Below are 21,891 nucleotides of genomic sequence, written 5' to 3' on the forward strand. Positions count from 1 at the left end.
TGCAAAAAGAAAAAATAAATAAATCAAATAAAATCAAACCAAACCACATCATAGTCAGTTGCTTTTCCTGCATATGGTCCCTGCTGCTTGAGTCAAGGTTCATGGATCAGAAGTTCTTGGGGAAACCCATTCACTGAATAAATGGGGCACTTGCTCTTCACTGCCCTGACTCTTAAAAGAAATATGTGGGGGTGGGAGGGGAAAGCCAGCCACGCTTTCATCATCTTCTTCCTTCCTCTCTCCTTCCTCTTACTTTTCTGAAGTCTTATCAAATGAAGTACCCGACAACACACATCGGTAATTTATTTCTCCAAGCCACCACACATATGTGCACCGCTATTTTAATTAGCAAGAAGCAAACAGAAGAAAGAGCCTATAGGCACAGCAAGGAAGCCCTCTGCTTGCATGTGTTAATTATTCATTGAGGTAAATAAAATTAAATATTTTCTCTGCAATCCAGAGCAGGATCTGAAGTAATTACACTGTCAGATTCATCAAATAGTCTCTCATCAAAATAAGAACCTTGATGTCACTTAATAATTTATAATACAAATACACAGAAATTGTAAAATATTATAAATAGAAAACTGCAGGGTAAGTGAACATGAATTAGTTAGGGGGTATGTTCTAGAAAGAGGCTGTCATGAGCTGTATAAATTTTTAATCAGAAATATTTTTTGAGGCCTAATTTAGAGTATGGAATATGCCATGAACTTTAGACGAGCAGGGGCCTCAACCAAACAACAGCATGTTTCTGTGGCTCAGAGATTTGTAAACACTGCTTTCTGGAGAAAACAGGCACGCTCGGATGAGGGATGCGGGCAGGAAGAGAGGCCCACGCTGTCTACACAGGTAGACACCCATTACCTCCAGGTAATAGTGGCAAATGGGAAAAGTCTGGCTCGTTTGCCCTGCAAGAGAATGGCAGGCTCCTCTGCCTGACCTTGTACAACCATGTTTGATGCTGGAAACCACATGGAGTCATCCCAGTTTGAAATGGGTTTAATCTGTGGAGTTCCTCTGTGGAAAAAGCCTGAAGTAAATAGAGAAGGCTAGATTTTTTCTTTTTCCCCCTGAATTTTCCAAGCAGTATTCTTACACACTTGGGCCCAGCTGTGCCTTAGGAGGCCACTGCTGGGGACTTCACCTATCTGAGAATAGTTGAGGATTGTGTGACTTTATTTCTGATGGTGTAAAGTGTACTTTTCCAGACACGTGGGGAAGAAAGAAGGCCAACTAGCAGATGGGGAAGCTGAGAAGTGATGATGGGCAGGGACACAAAAAGGTAAAGCTGAGCCCTCTGCTAACTTTTCAGAAGTTTTGAACAAGGTCCACACAGCCCTTAGGAAGCATTTCAAGACCCTGCTCAGTGCCTCCCGACTCCTACCTCATCCGTGGGCTCCCTCTTGTCTCTGCTCCTAGGCATTGTCCTTGTAGCTTCTTCAGTTCCCTGAACATACACCCTACCCTCTTTCCCAAACCCAGGACATTCTTGCCCCCTTCTTTGCTGGACAATCCCTTTTGTATTCCTCAGAGATCCATCTGAATGTCCCCCTTTCCAGGAAGCCTTCTCTGACTGACAGATGTCATTATGCTGTTCCTTTCAGTTCTCCATGGTTTATGTGTCATGCACTTGTAACACTTTTATTTGAAATGAATTAGTGGAACATTGCACTTACGACTTGTCATTTTGCAATAAGTCCACCCACAGTGAAGTCAGAGATCATATATGTTAGAGAGCCTTCTTTTGGCTCCACAATGAGACACTCTCTGACCTACATAATTCCCACCTTCCTCTGGCCCATATTCATTTCCTTCCTTGGGCTCATTCATATCTATTTCCTTTCTTCATTTTTTGACCTTCTCTCCCATGCTTCCCAATGAGCCTATAGGTTGGCCTCTCTACTGTTGCTGACTTGTTTCCACTAGAGGTCCTCAGTGTCCTTAACTTTCATCTTTTAAAAAATTTTAATTGTATCTATTTATTTATTACAATTTATACACTTTGCATCCCCCACTGCAATCCCCTCCCTCATCTCCTCCCAGTCCCATCCACCCTCCCTCTTCTCCCCGTATGCCCTTTCCCTAGTCCACTGATTGGAGAGGTCCTCCTCCCCTTCTGTCTGACCCTAGCCTATCAGGTCTCATCAGGACTGGCTGCATCATCTTCCTCTGTGGCCTAATAAGGCTACAACCCTCAGGGGGAGGTGATCAAAGAGCTAGCCACTGAGTTCATGTCAGAGAGAGTCCCTGTTCCCCTTACTAGGGAACCCACTTGGAAACTGAGCAGCCAATGGACTTCCTTTGAACAGGGTGTCTAGGTCTTCTTCATGCATGGTCCTTGGTTGGAGTATCCATTTATGCAGGCCTCCCTGGGCCCAGGTATTTTGACTCTGTTGTTCTCTTTGTGGAGTTCCTGTCCCTTTCAGGTCTTTCTATCTCCCTGTTTTTCCATAAGGATTCTGGCACTCTGCCCAAAGTTTGGCTATGAGTCTCAGTATCTCCTTCAATCGATACCCTGGTGGGTAGAGTCTTTCAGAGATCCTCTGTGGAGGGCTCCTGTCCTGTTCCTTGTCTTCTCCTACTTCCAAAGTCTATCCTGTTTGCCTTTCTGAATGAGGATTAAGCATCTTCTCTAGGGTTCTCCTTGTTGTTTAGCTTCTTTAGGGCTATACATTTCAGTGTGTTTATCCTATATATGGCTAATATCTACTTATAAGTGAGTATAGATCATATGTGTCTTTCTGCTTCTGGGATACCTCAATCAGGATGGTCTTTTCTAGTTCCCACCATTTGCCTGCAAATTTCATGATTTCCTTGTTTTTAATTGGTGAGTAGTATTCCATTTGTGTAAATGTACCACACTTTCTGTATACATTCCTCCTTTGAGGGACATCTAGGTTGTTTCCAGATCTGGCTATTACAAATAAAGCTGCTATGAACATATTTGAGCAAATGTTCTTATTGAATGGGGGGCATCTTTTGGGTATATGCTTAGGAGTGATATAGCTGGATCTTGAGGAAGCACTATTCCTAATTTTCTGAGAAAGCAGCAGATTGATTTCCAGAGTGGTTGTACAAGTTTGTATTCCCACTAGCAATGGAGGAGGGTTTTCCTTTCTCCACACCCTCTCCATCATGTGTCATCCCTTGAGTATTTGATCTTAGCCATTCTGATGGGTGTGAGCTGAAATCTCAGGGTTGTTTTAATTTGCATTTCCCAAATGACTAAGAATGTCGAACATTTCTTTAAGTGTTTCTCTGCCATTTGATATTCCTCTATTGAGAATTCTGTTTAGCTCTGTACCCCATTTTTTAATTGGATTACTTGGTTTGTTGGTGTTTAATTTCTTCATTTCTTTATATATTCTTGATATTAGCCCTCTGTCAAATGTAGGGTTGGTGAAAACCTTTTCCCAGTCTGTAGGCTGTTGTTTTGTTCTGATGACAGTGTTTTTTGCTTTCCATTTTCATGAAGTCCCAACTAATAATTGTTGATCTTAGAGCCTGTGCTGTTGGTATTCTGTTCAGGAAGTTGTTTCCTGTGCCAATGAGGTCAAGGCTCTTCCCCACTTTTTCTTCTCACAGATTTAGTGTGTCTGGTTTTATGTTGAGGTCTTTGATCCACTTACAGCTCCTTAGGAAAGGATTCCTTTGAGAAATTCCAAGCAGTTCCTTCACTCTGTGATGTTACATATTTCCTTGTCCTGCTTTTTAAGGGTTTTCCTTGTCCTCTAGCACCAGATCAGTCAGTGTGGACCATCTTTGTTTACTTCATTTCATGCCTGCTCATTCCTCTCCTAGCTAATCTTTATTAGGGTTTGTATCAATGCTTTTAGCTACTGTACCTAACTGCTATATTTTACAAGTGTGTGGAACGAGACCGGTTATAGGGCAGGCACTGAATAAGTATTTGAAGGAGTAATGGGGAAAACCTTTATTGAGAGTGCTGGAGTTTGGAGAAGAGGGCATTCATGGCTGGTGAATGGAGATCCTGGTGAGCTTTGGGAGAGATGAATTAGCTTCTTCATATTTCCCAGTGTGGATCCAAGGCCACACAAAGTCTAAATGACTATTGCCTTTTTTTCCCCCTAAGAAAAACTCAGACTGGTAGAAAGCATGACCGATTCAGTGGGAGAGGATGCTTGGTAAGGAGGTGATAAGAAGAGGAGACAAATGTCTTCAATATCAGGGATGATTCTACTTGGTTGGCAGTAGCTGTTGGAAAGGCTGGGTGGGAAGGAATTCGAAAGCTCTTTATAGGTCTAGTGGAAAACAGTATTTTGCAACTCCCTGAACTTGGAAAGGAGACATGGCAGCATTTGGATCAGGCATTTGTATCTATCAGGAGGTAGTATTTACCTTTTGCATGTGAGTTTAAGATAGCAGAAAGAATGATTAACTCCCTACTCCCTGCCCTGCCTACCTTAGTCCATTTAAATTTTAGAGAACACTGATGGTTAACATCTTTGGGAAAGACCTTAGGATCAGACCCCACCCTTTAGGATTCTTGGATTGGCTTGTTTAGCTCAGTTCCCCTCTCTATGGATTGATCGTCCGCGATGGTATGTCTAACTTACACACTCACACAGAGGTGGCAGAATTCTTCTATTCTCACTTCTTTAGGTTGGCCAGTTGGACCAATCCCCTGTCGCCAGTCTGTACAACAGTGACCCAAGACATGGTCGTATCAAACCTTGGCCTGAAGCTGAGCCTCTGACCCTAAATCTCAAATAACCAATCTTGTGAGCTAACTAGCACACCAAAAGCTGTCCCTTCTCTGCCAGTGCTGTGAACAACCTGATCATAGCTGCCAACTTCCAGAGTTCAGCTGGTCCTCCACAAGAGGTCTTTGGCACCGTTGCTTTTGCCAGGAAGCCTTGCCTGTCTCTGGACTAAATGATCTTGACTGTACCCAGCATCTACTTACTACATCTATTTCCATGCAGCAGTCTCAGCACATGCTTGATCTGGGATCCTATACTTTCGCATGGTCCATGCATTTTTAGTATTTTCAGATGCCTCTTGTCTCTACCCCACTTCTAAGCTCACTGAAGGGGTGGGCATCACAAATATATCTTTCTTTGTTCTGCTGACTGCATGTAAGGATTTCAGTACGTATTTATATTTGAAAAGATCAGTGCCCAATCATTTGATTTTGTGGATCCAGAAGTCCAGTGGTACAATTTGAAGAACTGTGCAACACAGTTTGGAAACATTTATCAAAAACTTAAATATGAATCCCATTTTGCTCCTCAATTCTGTTTCTTAGCTTGGTCACACAAAAGCACTTATAGAAATATGCAAAGATCTATATTTACATATGGTAAGATTCTTGTTTATTGCTTAAGATTAGAATCACCCATATTTCCATTTCTAGAGTCATTATGATAAATTATATACATATATACATTTTGTAGTACATTATATATTATGCTATATACACATGGCTGATTATTATTTAATCATTAAGAGAAGTAATTTTTTAGATATTGGCATACAAAAATCTGTATTAGTAACAGAATAAAGCAGGTATAAAATTGTGTAATTTTGTAGGATGGTATTTTTGTCAGTCACCTACATATATGTGTGTATGTACACAGATGTCAGATATGTAAATATGTATAGGAAAGGGCAAGGAGATATGTACTAAATTATCAATAACTTATCTATGTGGGTAAGACCAGGAGATCAAGTCACTTAAAAATGGTTTCCTGAATTGGAAGAATTAAGTGGGCACTGTGATAATCAATGCTGACTTTTAACTTGATGAGGATCTAGAATCAGCTAGGAGGCAAGTCTTCAGGCACACCTGTGAGGGGTTGTCTCTATCAGGCTAATCTCTGCGCAGACCTGTGAGAGATTATCTAGATTGAGTTAACTGGTGTGGAAGATCCATTTTAACTATGTGTGGTACCAGTTCATGGGCTGGGGATGCTGGACTGTGTAAAAAGAAGAAAGGAAACAGCATTAGAATGCATCACTCTCTGCTTCCTGACTGTGGTTGTAATGTGACCAGCTGCCTCATGCTCTGATGTCAGGACTTTTTGACACATTGACTGTATTACCTTGAACTCTAAACCAAAACAAACCCTTCTGCACTTAGGTTACTTCTTGTTAGGTGTTTTCTATAGCAAGAAGAAAACTAATACAGTACATAATCAATATGGTGAAAAGATAATCTAAAGTAGGAGTTATTGTAGAAGGGCATGGCGGTTGTCCTGTCTCAGAAAGTAGTCTAAAGTCTAGGAATGCTTTCAAGACGATTTGTTATTCATTTCAGTAACCTCTTAGGTAACTAAAGGCAGCCAATGCAGACTAAAGAGTGGTTTTCCCACGAGGAAGGAATTCTTTTCTTGACTGATGCCAAGCTGAACCCTGAACTAAATGTGAGCAGCGGTGATGGAAGGCCTCGCTGAGCAGCAGTTGCTGGAGTCATGCAGGCCACGCTTTCTTCTCTTGGTCATGAGACTGACCGTGTTTCAGGAAAGATGTCTCCTCTTTAGTTTGAGCCTCTGGAGCAGGAGCTCAGGCGGTGTTGGTGGATGTAATGCCAAGTGCTGAGATGCGGGGTTGTTTCTTCTAGAAGATATTAGTTAGACTGTCCCTGACTAATGGAGCTGTGAAGAGACTTCGCTGTTTCCATAGAAAGAGGCCTTTGGTCTATGGGGTGCAGCTGTGGCCTCACCTCTGCCACAAACTTCCTGTGTGTTGTCCTGATTAACATGCCATTTAGATTGTAAGAAATAAAACAAAACAAAACAAAAATGCAACAAAAGGCGATTTAAGCCATAAAGATGTGTTAGTTTGTACAATAAGAAGCTCTGGGATTCAGATACAAGATATCCACTGGCGACTTGGGGGCTGCCTTCTTTCTTCACAGATTTCCTGTGGTGGCTGCTCAGTACTCCCAAAGAATAGGGCCGGTTCTTGTTTCCTTTTCTTCTTTCTTCTTTCTAGCTGAAGAAAGCATTTGTTGAAGATTGTCCAGGGGCTGCCTTAATATTTCATGGGCTAATGTTGATCCCACATCTGTTTTCCGCAGTGAACTCATTGCAGTTGGCTTTGACCTGTCTGTCTCTCCGAGGCCTATTTTCTGAGTTCCCGGATGAATGCTAAATAATTTAAACAAATAAAATTTTAGGTCCTGTCATCAAGAAACAAGAGGATGGAATTAGTACCGTACCTACTTCCGTGACCTGAAGGCAGTCTGTTGCCTCACTGAATTCCAGTTTTCCCAGTCATAAATAAAGATATTGGGTATGATGGCTTCTAACAAAATGGTCACCAACACAGAGACTGTCAATCTTGTCAAACTCCCGAAAGAATGGAGTTCAAATTTCTTAATGGTTTTGGGAGGACAAGTTACCATTTCTGTTCTATCTAGGTTGTTACTGGCTTAGGTCATCAAACCTACACTGTATCTGACAGGCAGACTAATGAGGGGTTTATGATTTCCCAACATTTTTTGTATCTTGGATTTTACATGCCTGTAGTGAATGTGGGCGAGGTGTGTGTGTGTGTTTATCTGTGTGTAGTTTCATTTTTCCAATAGCTCTTTCTTCCCCTATGTATCACACTCTACAGTCTCTGTCTTCCTTCTCAGTTTGATTTGACTTATGGCACTTGATTGACTAGTTTTAAATAATTTATACCAAAGGCTCTGAAGCTATAAATTAAAAAAATAATTTATTACCCTCATTATTAAAAATAACAGCAGTGATTTGGGGTGAGGAGTTACAAGGCCGAGTGGGTAGACCTTGTGGGAATCGAGAGGAGGTCTTCACTGTTTCCAAAGTGACCTGTTTTTCTTGGATGCTGGCTTTGACGGCAAACCATCTGAGAGTAAGATGGGCTCATCTGAGGAAAATTTCAGGGTACTTACTATTCTGGAAAGACAAAGACACCCACAGCCAATGCTTGCACAGGCTGTGGAGGGGGCTGGGTGTGGATCTGTAAAGATTAATACTCTTGATGTCATCATGTTACCCTGTCCCATTAGTATTAGTTCCACATTTTCCAGCCCTATCACATGCTCTGGAAAGGTGGTTTTTTTTGTTTTTTTTTTTTTTTTGTTTGTTTTTTTTTTGATATTTGTAGGTTTTCTATTTGATTGTGACTAAAGAAGGTCCTAAATGGTGTGAAATTTCTTGTCTGGCTTTTTATATAGACAGCATGTTGGGATGGTAAAAATCTTACCCCTATTCCTGTAGCCACACTCTGCTTAAAGAAGGGATGGCGACAAAAGGACCCATGTCAGCTTTGAAAAGTCCTCCTTAGCCTTTGGCATACATCAAAAGGAAAGGGTAGACCTACCCTTTCGGCAAACTGTTGGTTATTAAACCGAATGAATATAGAAAAAGTCACATAAAATAGCCATGTAGTTTAGTGGATATAATGTAACTGCAACAACCAACAAGGCCAAGAGATAAAAACCACTTGTCACCCTCATGTTCCTCATCTAATCCCCCTCTTCTTTCCTGAATGACTCTCCCAGCTTTCTTAGTAATCTCTTCCTTGCACCCACTGTAGTTTTATAATACCATTGCACAGTATTCAATATGCTAACATTGTCTTTTTTATTAATAAAACCCAAGACATTAGGACTACGGAGGTAGCTCTTGCTGGACAAGTCTAAGATATTGGGAGTATCCACATAAAATGTGGGTGTGTTTAGGGCCCACATGTAATCATAGCCCTCCAGAGGCAGAGACAGGGGAACCCTTGGCGTGAGCTGGCCAGCAAGACAAGCCGAGTCAGCGAGCTCCAGGTTCAATGAGGATCCACCATCTGTAAATAAAGTGGACAGAGATGAAGGAAGACACCCAGTGCCAAACTCTGACCTTTGCACGCATGTACTCAATCATTCAATGTGTGTCCATACATATTGCACCAACATACCTATACACAGGCACACAAGTCATATACAATAACAATAACAACAACAAATATGGGTATATATTTCAAACACCCTTTAGTACATGGTTCTTTGTGCCTTTTCTTCTTCCATTTATCTTTTGACCTATTGTTCTCTTGTGATATGGCTGTCACTCATTGCAAACCTACTGTATACCATATCTGTTTTCTGTATTTTGGGGGATTGGGAGCTATCTTCAGAGATGTGATTAGGTCCAGAGCCAATATATTTCCTGGGGGACGCTGAGTCTTTCACTAGGAGGTGTTTAATGTCTGATTTTTACTTATTTTTTTAAATGTTAACACAGTACTCAGAGCCTGAGTCTGTAATTAACTGAGCATTGCTAGATGGAGATCCTGAGTCCTGTCACTTTCCTTTCAATTACCAGTTTGAAACTTTTAAAATTACTGTTTCCATTCCTCTATGCTTTGATTCTTCGGTAGTGGGGTTCACATAGAAGATGCAGGTTCCATGCCCAGTTGTCTACCCTTACTTGATAGTTTTGTTTTTTTTTTTTAAGATAACGAATTGATTTTTACTATCCTTTGAAAGTAATTGATTAATAAATTAATCTGTTGAAGGATTCTAGCAGACATGGAAAAGGCTTTTAGACTATAAGAGTAATTCCTATTTTGATGCTCTTAATAGTCTGGGTATTGTGGATAGGTGGGCCAGCAATTCTGCTGTGAACCTAGTTTTTGAGTCACTTCCAGAAAGGAAACAGCTAGGCTCTCCATGGTCTCACAGACCAGAGGGAGAGCCGTGGTTTGCATTCTGTATCTGTGTAGTTTGGCTTTAATGGCAGGTTATAGCTAATATGGCCATGAGCATAAGGAGTTTTCATCGGAGAACTTTGGAAATGTGTGGAATCCACAGCCTGTATCTTTGGAGCCAGGATATGGTTGTTACCTGATATGCTATTTGTGCAAACTTGATTCCGTGAGCACCCAGCCCATTGTTATCTCCACATCTTGGGACTCCTCTGTCCTGGCCATACTTACACAAGTGTTTTCTTTTCAATCAGTGGTTGAGGTTTTCACAAGAAATGGGAAAATTGGCATTTTGTTGTTAAAATTAATTTTTTTTTCTGATTTTCCCAGAAAACATGAACCCTGGAAATACTTTTTTTTTTTTTAATCACCTTGCTTCTTCCAGATGGATTCTGATTAGTTTTAGGATGGTCTGCAGTAAACTACACCTCTTTAAAAGAAGTGCCCCCTCCAACCTCCCATGCAAAGGACAGCATCATAGTTGAAGAGAAGTTAAAGCGCATTTGTGTCAGGCTAGGTCTGCTCACTCACATGACATGCTCACTGTGCGGAGTCCTGACTGCTCCCATTTCCTCAGCTCACCAGCGAGGAGGTACTGCTTGGCAACTGTTGTCACCACCTAACAAGTAGATCATTAAGTGAAGGGAGTAAGAGCGTGACCAGATTGCCTTGTTGGTGTAAAAAAAAAAAAAAATCACTCCTTAACTAACAGTTTCTTTCTCAGAATGAAAGAGAATTGCTGTTTTGATTTTTGAGACTATAAACAAAAATTTAGACTGTATGGATGACCTAAAATCCTTACCCCATCTCCACCAGTGGGGATGGAGGAAAAGCCAACATTTATGTTTGTATTTTACTCTTTTTTTTTTTTAATTCACTCTTTGCTTTCTTTAGACATATCTAAGCTTAGGTTTCAGAATTGCTCCAATCAACAAATCCATTATTTCTGTTATCTAAGAAGGATAGGATTTCAAAGCCTCAGCCTCCTGCATATGGAAAATAAAAATAATGAAACATTGTAATAAATGCTGATTTTCTATACCCCAGTAAGTAAAGTCTAAATTGAATGACTTTACTTAAAGCTTTGCTGGTGGAGACCTAATTAATTAAAAACACCAGGGTGAAACAATTGGCCATCCATCTTTGGGCACAAGTGAGGGACACGGACCATATGACATTCCACGGAAGATGAGAAATGAGCAATTGCGTGGGTCCTAGATGATCCTGATTTGGTGGGGCACCCCAGAGACTTTTAAACAATATTTTCCATTTTCTTGAGACATATGGACTCTACACCATTGTCATACTTAATCTGAGAAATTGGGTTCCCAAGCATTCTGTTTGTTTGGCTCCTTGCGTGAGGCCTGCGGCTGGGGCCTTGTGTGTTTGTAACAGTTGGAGTTGGCTTTTGTTTGGCTTTAAGATGAAGAAAGACAAAACCATAAACATGCTACAAAACACCAGAATATTAAAGGGATTATTGGTGCCATAATTAGAGAAGTAGGAGGCTTTTATTCCAGTTGTCCCTCTACCCTCCCAACCACATGCCCCTCTGCTAACTCGGGAACAAAAGAGACTTAAACATTTTTTTCCCCCAGACAGTCCTGGAGTTTATTTTATTGGGAGCTCTCTTAAGCCTGTGCATGGTTGGAGGAAATTTAAAGGAGATGGGAAGAGTGTCTTTCATGGGGGAGGGGTCTTAGAATTTGGGAAAGCATCAGAATAAGTCCAGCCCTAGTTAACCAAACTGTCTGAGAATTGTGCTATGCCATCATGTAGGTTATGAGAAAATCTACCCGCCCCATGTGCATTTTACCATGTGCATATTGTTATCATGGGGTCTAAGTGTGTCTACAGTGCAGTTCGGAAGACTGGCAGCTATAGGGAATGAGTTTCTCAAGAAACGAGCCACCCAACTATTCCCCAGTGTGGGTGTTAACCCAAAAACCATTGCCACTTCCACCTATGATACAGAGTTGCATGAGCTGACCCTGGCCCCCATAACCCCTGACTCTGAGAAGATGTTGTGTGCCCAACATTTCGTACTGGGAGGGAGGGTGATCACCTTCCAAAGGAAGCCTATAAGACTTAGGGAACCTCAAGAAAGTTCCAAGATTCACAAGAGATCTCCCTAAGGTTAAATTAGCAGGTAACAGTTGCTGGGGAGGGGAGACTCTTTGTAGGTGGTCCGGAGGAGGGGGGCACATAGAGGCTTGCCTATGTTTCCCCAGAAAAAGCCATGCAATTTTAAAGAGAGTGTAGCTTTCAAAATATACCACACTCCCTTCTAGGAAATGCATGCCTAGAGCAGTACCAATTAACTGTTTTGAAAAGCAGGATAAAACACAAGACGAGAATCAAGTGTAGTCTTGTACTAAGACCTCCCTCTGCCCTTATTGTTCTTGCCTAACCCACAAGTGTTGCTGATTGTCAGTACCTTAAATGCGTATCTAGAATCCAGCAACTTGGAAGCATTCATGTCCTTGATGTCTGAGGCATTCTTCCCTACTCTCTGATGCTCATGACCCAGAAAACACAGAAAACATCCTGTGATTCCTGTTCACTGGCAGCCAATCATTTGCCACAGCTTCTTAAGGCTGAGAGAAGGGCAGAGCCAGCCAAGTGTTCAGATAGGGCTTTTCAGGTTGAGAAGATGACACACTGCAGGAAAGTGGGTGCCATCCCTGCTTTGTCTTTGGGAATCAAGGAGAGAATGTTCCCTATGAAGATGATACGTGGTGTGTGTGTCAGATCTTACCCAAGACTGTCATAAAAATGGAGGATTGCTGGGCACATAACACATGCCTGTAATCCCAGCACTCAGAGAGGCAGAGGCAGGAGGATCTCTCTGAGTTTAAGACCAGTCTGGTCTACACAGTGAGTCCAGGACAGCCAAGAATACACAGACAACAACAACAAACCAAAGCAAACAACCAAAAAAAAAAAAAAAAAAAACAGGAGGTGGGGCGATGAGGAGATGAACCAGTGGGCAGAGCACTTGCTGTGCAAGTTTGAAGACGTGAGTTCACATCCCCAGAAATCATGTAAGAAGCCAGGTTGTAGAAGTAGCTCTGTGGAGAGTCTGCAGAATCCTGGCCCAGCCAGCATAGCAGACACAGCATTGAACAGAAGAGACTGTCTCAGTGAGGAAGATGAGGGCCAACACCCGATAGATATTGTCACTTGTGGTATGCTCACACTAAAGCCCTCATTTATAACACACACAGAACCATACCACACACCAGAGGGAAGAGAATCAAGTGCCCCCAGCAAGAATGGGTAGCTGTTATTATGTATTCATGGCAAATAGGTGGCCCAAAGTTTGCCCCACATGGCAGAGAGTTCTGAATGCGCCAGGAAGAATTCTCAGTTTGTCAAAAATTTGCTCCGTCACACAGAAGACATTTCTCAGAGAAAGTAACAGCCATCTCTCAGTCCTTCTTGAGGTGAGATGAGGTGTGCGTTTGTTTCTCAAACCTCTGTATTCAAAGTAGACTTCGGGAAAAGCAGGATTCAAGCGAGATAATGCACCTCTGGTTGGCTGTTGCCACAGCTCTGCTCCAACCCGAGTCTAGTCCACTACTTACCACTTGCTGGGCAAAAACAAGAAGGGGGAGCCTTTTCATATATTTTAGCTCCACAGGCAGTGTTGTGTGTATGGGGAGAAGCAGAGCCAAGGCAATCATGTCATTGATGAGCAACTAATGACTAAAACCTGATTTCGCTTGACAACATAGGAAAGAGTTGAAGACAAGAGGCCCTGAAGATCGAACCCAAGGCCCAGAGCTAGGGGAACTCTCTCTCTCTCTCTGCCACTGGATTGTACCCTCAGCCAACTTCTCAAGCTTTACCCTCTTTGAAAAAGCCAGTGTCCTCAACAGCTTACAACTGAGTTTAAAGTTAGAACCGAAGTCCCATGCTTTCCCAAGGCACTATGAAAGTTTGCCTAAAATTTTACTAAAATGCGTGTTCTCATGTCGCTCCAGGGCCTTCGCAGTGATGAAGCTGATGGAATTCTGTGCGTTTTTTTTTCTTGTGTGTGTATCTGTGTATCACAACTATATCACCACAGTGTGACTTGCTCACAGGGTACTAGGTGATGATTTCTCACTGATCTCTAACTTCCAGATCTCTTTATTGCCTCTAAAATGCGCTCCAGAACATCTCTATGACAGGGAAAAGGCTAATGACCTCTGGCTGCCTTTCATGGGGACATGAAATCCATTTGCATTCTAATGTCCTTGCTTCTGTCATGTCCGGTCCAGCACCTTGGGGGTGTGAAGTGGAATAGAGTTGTCATAGCCTGTGCTATTTTTAAAAGCATTTCCCTCTCTTCCGACGCATGCTGTTTTCTCCCCTCGCTGCTGATGCTTAACATTCTCCTTCCCCTCTCATACACTGGGGACTCCAGTTTTGAGGTCCGAGGTATCTTTTCATCTCCTACTCATCCATCATCTTTGTAATTTTATCATTCAGGTAGATAGCCTATTCTATATCTTCCTTCTCAGATTTGATCTCTCCTCTAACAGCTTTTTACACAAATCTATTCCATCCTTGCCACACTCTTATAGCCATTTCCCAAATTTATCAGTCTGAATCTGTAGTACTTCTGAAACCCTGGAAGCAAAAAAAAAAAAAAAAAAAAAAAAAAAAATCTTACATCAGACTCATCCTTTTTTTTTTTTTAAATGCACCTGCATGTGTGTGTGTGTGTGTGTGTGTGTGTGTGTGTGTGTGTGTCCTTGTGTGTCCTGTGTGTGGAGTGTATGTGTACACATGCATGTGAATGCATATAGAGGTCAGAGGTCAAGCTCATGTGTTGATTCTCAGATGCCTTCCACCTTTGGTTTACAAAAGGGTCTCTCATTGGCTTGGAACTTTGTCATTTGCATCGGGCTGGGTGGCCAGCAAGCTTCTAGGGAGCTTTTTTTTGGCCTGTTTTTGCCTCCCATCTCTCCGTCACAGGGTTGTGGGAATATGCCACCATGCTGAGGTTTTCACATGGGTTCTGGGGATTTGAACTCAGATTCTCATGCTTGATAGGCAAGTGATTTATAGACTGAGCCATTTCCTATTTCCCTTTTATTGGAACACCCATAGCCACATTTTGCTGGTTTGAGAATTTTAGACCTGGACCCCATTGTAAGCCAACTCCCTCTGCCCTTTTCCTATTTTCTAAGCTTAAGTTCTATGGTGATTATGATGGTGGCGCATTTGCTAGTATATCTGATAGGGAAATTTGGGGAGAATATTCTGGGCATACTCAGCTCACCTCCTTCCATGCTTGATAAAAAGCCTGCCTGCAGATAGCACATTTGTCTGTAACCTCTTCAAGTACAGAAGAAGCCTGGCCCAGTGTTGTTGTCTATGTAGGTGAAAATGTTAATTATGGGTTCAGTATTAGGAAACACATTTGCCCACACATAAAAGTACATTTATTAACTTACCAGTTCAGTAAATCTTATAAAACAACAACAAAAACAAAAAATAAACAGGAGCAAACGAATACTGGAGAAGAAATGATTAAGCCTAATTTGAACCAGCTGAACTAAAAGTTCTGCAAGAGGCTGCAAGATGGCTTAGCAGTTAAGAGTACCTGCTGATCTCTCAAAGAACCTGAGTTCAGTTCCCCACATCTACAAGTTGGCTCACAACCAACTGTAACTCCAGTTCCAGGTGATCTGATTCCCTCTTTTGACTCCTGCAGGCACCAACCATGTGTGCAGGACACAGGCATACTTATAGACAGCACACACATAAAATACATAAGCCTAGAAGCCACACCACATTACAAGATGAGACTGTTTTCAGTACCCAAAGCTTTATGCCTTCAACCTAGAAACCAAAGGCAATGCAATTAAAGTTGTTATTTATTCACTGTCTTTATTTGTTTGGCCATATACAAATTTGACTAATTTTTGTTAACCATCAAGATGTGATCTAGGTGGATGCAAAATTTCCAAACTAATAAGTGCCCTAAAAAGTGACATGCCAGGGTGCTAGGCTAAGCAGTTTGCTGACTATCTGGGTCCTCTCACAATAATTCCGTCATGTAGGAGCTGATTCCATTCCCTCATTCTTTCTTTTGATTGAACACAGGGATTGAACACAGGGCCTCAGACAAGCTAGGGGATGCTCTGCTACTGAACTATGTCCTCATCTCCCTCTTTTAAGATCTATTTAATCATATATGACTCAAGGTCATACAGTTACTAAGTAACAAAGCCTGTATTCATTCTTGTTCTCATTCTCTCTCTCATCTTGCTTAAGTATGCAGGTAGAAGATGTCACTCCTCAGGCACCTTTCTTCCCTCTTTCTTTCCTTTTCCCTTCCCTCTCTTCCTCTTTTTTTTTTAAGTTAAAATATTTTAAACTTTACTGTTAAAAACATTGCTCCTGCTGCTGCTCCTGCTTCTACTACTGATAGTAACAATACCCCACACCTTGTCTTTTGACAGAGTCTCTTACTGACCTGAAACTTCCTAAGTGGGTTAAGCTGCCTAGCCAGTAATCCCCAGGGATCTGCTTGCTCCCATTTCTTCAGCCATGGGATTACAAGTATGTGCTACCATGTCTGGATATTTGGACCCTGGATTCTGGTCAAGATATTTGACTGTACGGTTTACACACTCTGTCCCAAAAGAGAATGGTTAGACATGTTCCCTGGTCTCGAGAGGCTACAGTCCAGTTGAACACAAATAAACAATGAGTTGAGCTACCAAATGAAGGAACAACTCTTGGTCGTCATCTCAAGTCACTACCTTTTCTTCTCTATGCATTTCCATGCTTTGAACGTGGAAGATTCTACTATTTCCAGCTATTTACTCAGGATACGTTCAGCTATAAGGAACAACATTCACTGAAATGTGTTTTAAACACTCTTCTCACCCATAAAAAGGGTCCTGAGGTTAGGTAGTACTTATATTGCTTGGTAGGTCCTTAAGGTCAAGGAGGTAGATCAATTTTCTCATGACATTTGCACCAACTCTGTACTTAGCTCCTCAATAGAAGGGGGAGGACTGACAGCAAAGATATACATATCTATATACAAAGATATAGATATGGTCTATAACCATATGGTCCTGAGTGGGACCAGCTTGGTAACAAACAAACAAGCAACCTGAAACCTTCCTTCAAAACTCCACCCAGAAAGTAAGAATTCCTGGCCACCCTAACCATGCAGATGGGTTAGGGGTACCCAAGGGTTGTGGAGTAATCCCCAAAATAAGGCCAGTGTGAGTGCTGAGCAGAGGATTGCCAGAGTCATAGCCCCAGGACATGGTGAATGATGCAGAAATATGAGAAACTGAGGGGACCAAGGCTGGGGAAAGAAGCTGAACACAAAGACACAAAGAGAATAAAAAAATATATAGAATGGACTATTTTTCCATCTCCTTCCAAGGCAGAGCTAAGAGGTTGGATATAACATGAACTATGTTATTAGAAATGTTCAGTATTATAACATAAGTCATCAACTGTTAAGACATACTACTTTTGAAAGGTAATTTTATTTATTTTTTGATAATTTTTACACATGTATGAAATGTATTTTGGTCATGTTCAACCCTCATTCTCCCTCTCACATCGCTCTCCCTCTGGAACCCTTTTTCGTCCCACTATTCCCCACAATGACGTGTGTGTGTGTGTGTGTGTGTGTGTGTGTGTTGTGTATGTGTTTAAATGATGCCTAAGTATATCTATGGTTACTTGCATGAGCATGAATGTGTGATTATTTACTGTTATGGACTACTTATCACTGGTTATACTCCCTGTCTACCAGAAATCATTGATTGATAATAGCTCCTTAGCTGGGAGAGGGGCCTCATGTGCCTTCTCTATCCATGAGGACATGTTGAGAGTCTCAGTCTTGTATAGGTCTTGTGCAGGTAACTAAAGCTGTTACACTTCATGACCTCAATGGCCATGTCTAGGAGACAACATTTGACAGTACTCCTCTCTATCATCTGCTCTTACATTTTTTCTGCTCCCTCTTCTTCCTCAGTGTGTCCAGAGCCTCAGAAGAGTGTTTGTGAAACAGATGTCCTATTGAGGACTGGCCTTCTTCTTCTTTTTTAAGATTTATTTATTTATTACTTATTCAGGATTCTGTCTGCATGCACACTTGCATGCCAGAAGAGGGCACCAGATTTCATTATAGATGGTTGTGAGCCACCATGCGGTTGCTGGGAATTGAATTCAGGACCTCTGGAAGAGCAGTCGGTGCTTTTAACCTCTGAGCCACCTCTCCAACCCTGGACTGGCCTTCTTATTCTCAGAATTTTGACAGGTTTTGACTTTCTGCCTTAACTGCAGCCCACTGCAAAAGGGAGTATCTTTTTCCAAGGTTGAAAGCATCATCAATCTATGAGCATAAACATAAATGTGCAGAAGGCAGTTTGACAATATGAGACATACTGCTGTTAATGGAAAATATTTTGGAGACAATGTCTATGGAGTTCTGTGGCACTAAGCAGTCTATCTGTGATGGTCTTTATGGAGTAAGCGAGGCGCCCACCCATTAGTTCTGTAATCATACAGCACACAGTTTCTGGCATTTCCCTGCGTTACTTGTACTGCGATTTTCCTTCCTGGAATAATGAGTTACTTACCACTGTGAACATCTTTCACTGGGTTCAGGAACAATGTAGCGGAACTGAGTCATAAACAGAACACTGTCAAATATATATCTTCCCATAATAGATCCTATACCTTAAAACGCCTATGGGGAATCACTTTTTAAAGTCTATAACACACAGTAGTTTTGATACGGCTGGTTGAGCTATGTAGAAATGATTAAAAAAAGAGTAATAAATTCAGATTTTACACCAGGCACCAAGCATTAAGCCAAAATGAAACTACCAGACTCAGATCTTCCACAGCTTAGAGCTAATTAGACCTACATTTCCAAATGGCATGAACATCATGCAATGCAGCAATTGTTATAATAACTATATTCTCATTGAGTGCCGGGTGGCGATTTACTCTAGTGATGCTTGCCAGGGCTAAGGAACGGTCTAGGAGGAAATCTCTGGGGGTGTTGGAAGGAAAAGGGGAGCTTCTCTACCGGCTGGACTTTTGAAGACCCATTCTTTGGCAAGATAGACACAGCCCAGGGGTCAGCAATGTGCCTTTGAAGTTTAATTACCACTGAAACACAGTACTTCAGATAACCACTGTGTTTTGTACGGATTTGAGGGAAAGCAATAGTTCATATTTTTCTTGCAGGTATTATATTTTTCCCGTGTATTTATTTAATCTCTTTACAGCATGATCCCAGTGCCCTGCCTCCTCTCCTCCTAGTCCTACCCTAATGCCCACTCCTCCATCCTTCCTCTTCTTTTTCTCGGAGAAGGGGAGGCCTCTCAGGGGGTACTAACCCACCCCTGCACCTCCAATCACAGCAGGACTAAGTGCAGCCTCTCCCACGGAGGCCTGACAAGGCAGCCCAGTTAGGGGAAAGGATCCAAGGTCAGGCAACAGAGTCAGAGACAGCCCCTCCTCTTGTTAGGGGACCTCTGGGTTGACCACACTGCACATCTGCTATTTTAGGTAGCAGGTCTAGGTCTAGTCTGTGCATGCTCTTTGGTTGGTGCTTTAGTCTCTGTGAGCCTCCATGGGCCAAGGGTAGTTGACTCTGTAGGTCATATTGTATCCTTGACCCCTCTGGTTCCCCCAATCCTTCCTCCTCTTCCACAGAACATAGGCCTGAGCTTCGCCTATGTTTGGCTGTGGGTCTCTGCATCTGTTTCATCAGCTTCTGTATGAAGCCTCTCAGAAGACAATTATACTAGGCTCCTGTCTATAATCATAGTGACAGGGGTTGGCTCTCTCGCATGGGGTGGGTCTCAAGTTGGGCCAGTCATTGGTTTGCCATTCCCTCAATCTCTGTCTACACTTCCTGTAGGCAAGACAAATTTTGGGTCAAAGGTTTTGTGGGAGGACTGGTTTCTACCAACCTCCATTGGAAGTCCCACCTGGCTGCAGGAGGTGGCCACTTCAGGTTCCTTAAACTCCTCTGCTAGAAGTTTCAGCTAGGGCCTCTCCCCTTGACTCTCAGGAGCCTCCCCTGTCCCAGAGATGCCCCCTGTACTGATTTCCACTATCGTCCATCACCCCCTCTCCATACACCTGATCCCTACCCCTGTTATCTTTCCTACCCCTCTCCCACCCAGTTCCCTCCCTACATCTACTTCAGATGTCCATTTTATTTCCTGTTCTGAGTAAGATTCAACATTTTCTCTTGGGCCCTCCTTGGCTTCTTTGGGACTTTGGAATGTAGCATGGTTAACCTGTACTTTATGGCTAATGTCCACTTATAAGTGAGTATATTCCATGTGTGTCTTTCTGGGTCTGGGCTACCTCACTCAGGATAATCTTTTCTAGTTCTATCCAGTTGCTTGCAAATTGCATGTAGTCTTTGTTTTTTATACATTGTGTAAATGTACTACATTTTCTTTATCAATTCTTCAGATGAGGGACATCTAGGTTGTTTCCAGTTTCTGGCTGTAACAAATAAAGCTTCTATGAACAGAACTGAACAAGCATCCTTGTGGTATAGTGAAGCATGCTTTGGGTATATACCCAGGAGTGGTATAGCTAGGTTTTGAGGTAGATCTATTCCCAATTTTCTGAGAAACTGGAGGTGTTGGGTTAAGTATGGTGTTGTCTATTAAGTTTTTGCTACACGAGTAGCACCTAGAAGGAACTCAATAAATAGATTCTTTCTAAATAAATGTAGGGGCATTTTGCCTGTATGTATGTATGTATGTATGTATACCACATGCACACCTGGTGCCCGAAGACGGTGTCAGATCCTTTGGAGCTGTCATTACACATAGCTACAAGCCACCACTTGAGTGCTAGAAATTGAACCTGGGTTCTCTGGAAGAGCAGCCAATGCCCCGAGCTGCTGCCATTTTTTTCCAGCTTTTTTATTATTATTTTTAAAGTTTTCCCTCTATGGCTTGCAATTTATCGTTGTTCTTAACTTGATTTAGGGCTCTATGAGGAAGCCCAATTTTTAAGTAAAGGTAATCCAGTGTCTCTTTTGATCCTGGCAGATGTGCAAATATACTTAGTACTGGCTTGAGAAATTCAGGCTTGACTCAATGGGAAGTTTGTCTGAATTCCCCACCTTTCCTTCCTGTAGGAAAGTGGTTGAGCTAGTGGAAGGATGGCTTGAAGAGAGTGTCCCAGGGGCAGCCACACTGAAGCCTAAGTAGATGAGGAGAGGGGATTCCTTCCAAATAATCCATGGCACCATGATTATTATATTTTCCTGGGCCACTGCACGAGTATAGAACGACATCAGCGACAGTACTGATATTACTGCATTTCTGACCTCTTATCAAATCCCTGTTGGTGTCTTAAGATGAAATTCAGACATGAGTGTTTTTTCCATGTTGGCATCTGGACCAAGTCTTTTATATGTGCAAATGTTTTTTAATCATCTTAACAGACCTGTGTGTAATCTGTAACAGTGTTGTGGGTGCTATTAACTCTATGTTTTTTTTTTTTTTTTTTTTTTTTTTTTTTTTTTTTTTTGACCAGAAAACAGATTTGGTGTGGTTATAGGACTGTTTGGAGTTGGAATCTAATCTAGGTTTGGTTGAGTCAGCAGCCATGATTCTACCCCTGTTCCTGTGTTTCCTCCCGTAAAGAGGTGAGGCTGCATTTGCTCTGCAGAACTGCACTGGCTCAGCATCTCTAGGTGCTCCTGGGTTTGTAGAATGTGACCTCATGCTTTTTGGCTGCAAGTCAAGGAATGATTCAGTCCTCCCACCAGCCTTGACTGATCCCCTGGCTGTGCTCAGCATCACGTTAGATAGAGTGTGGCATTAATAAAGAGGGTGAGGAGTGGCTCCTTTGAAGAAGGAGCTGGCAGGAAGCCTTCATCGGACAGGATGACCCAGCATTCGGAGGGTCACAGGATCACAGCCTGGTTCTCACACCCATGCCTGCTCACAGCTTGCATCACAATCCCTCTTCAATATTCTTTCCTGGTGACTGTGGATACGGGCTCAGAATCTTTTTCAGCACAGTACACCAGGGAATGAACCACAGCTAGTGCATTTAGTTACTGTCCTCCTGTAAAGGGGGACCGGCTGGGGTCAGTGAAATCTATAGGACTAATAAGTTCCAACTCATACTCACATCTCATACTGCTTGCTGCATACATGCCTCAACTCGTCCTCAGAGTTACAC

The 21,891-nt window shown here is 42.2% G+C and overlaps 1 long non-coding RNA gene across 1 annotated transcript in view; it reads left to right on the forward strand.

Moving 5' to 3' along the window:
• The window catches only part of LOC129679489 (uncharacterized), a 245,529-nt gene that overhangs the window by 87,040 nt on the left and 136,598 nt on the right, over positions 1-21,891 (forward strand). The window lies entirely within an intron of this gene.

Source organism: Psammomys obesus, unplaced genomic scaffold (genome assembly GCF_907164565.1).
Source record: "Psammomys obesus unplaced genomic scaffold, mPsaObe1.curated_primary_1811, whole genome shotgun sequence".
NCBI classification, from domain to species: domain Eukaryota; kingdom Metazoa; phylum Chordata; class Mammalia; order Rodentia; family Muridae; genus Psammomys; species Psammomys obesus.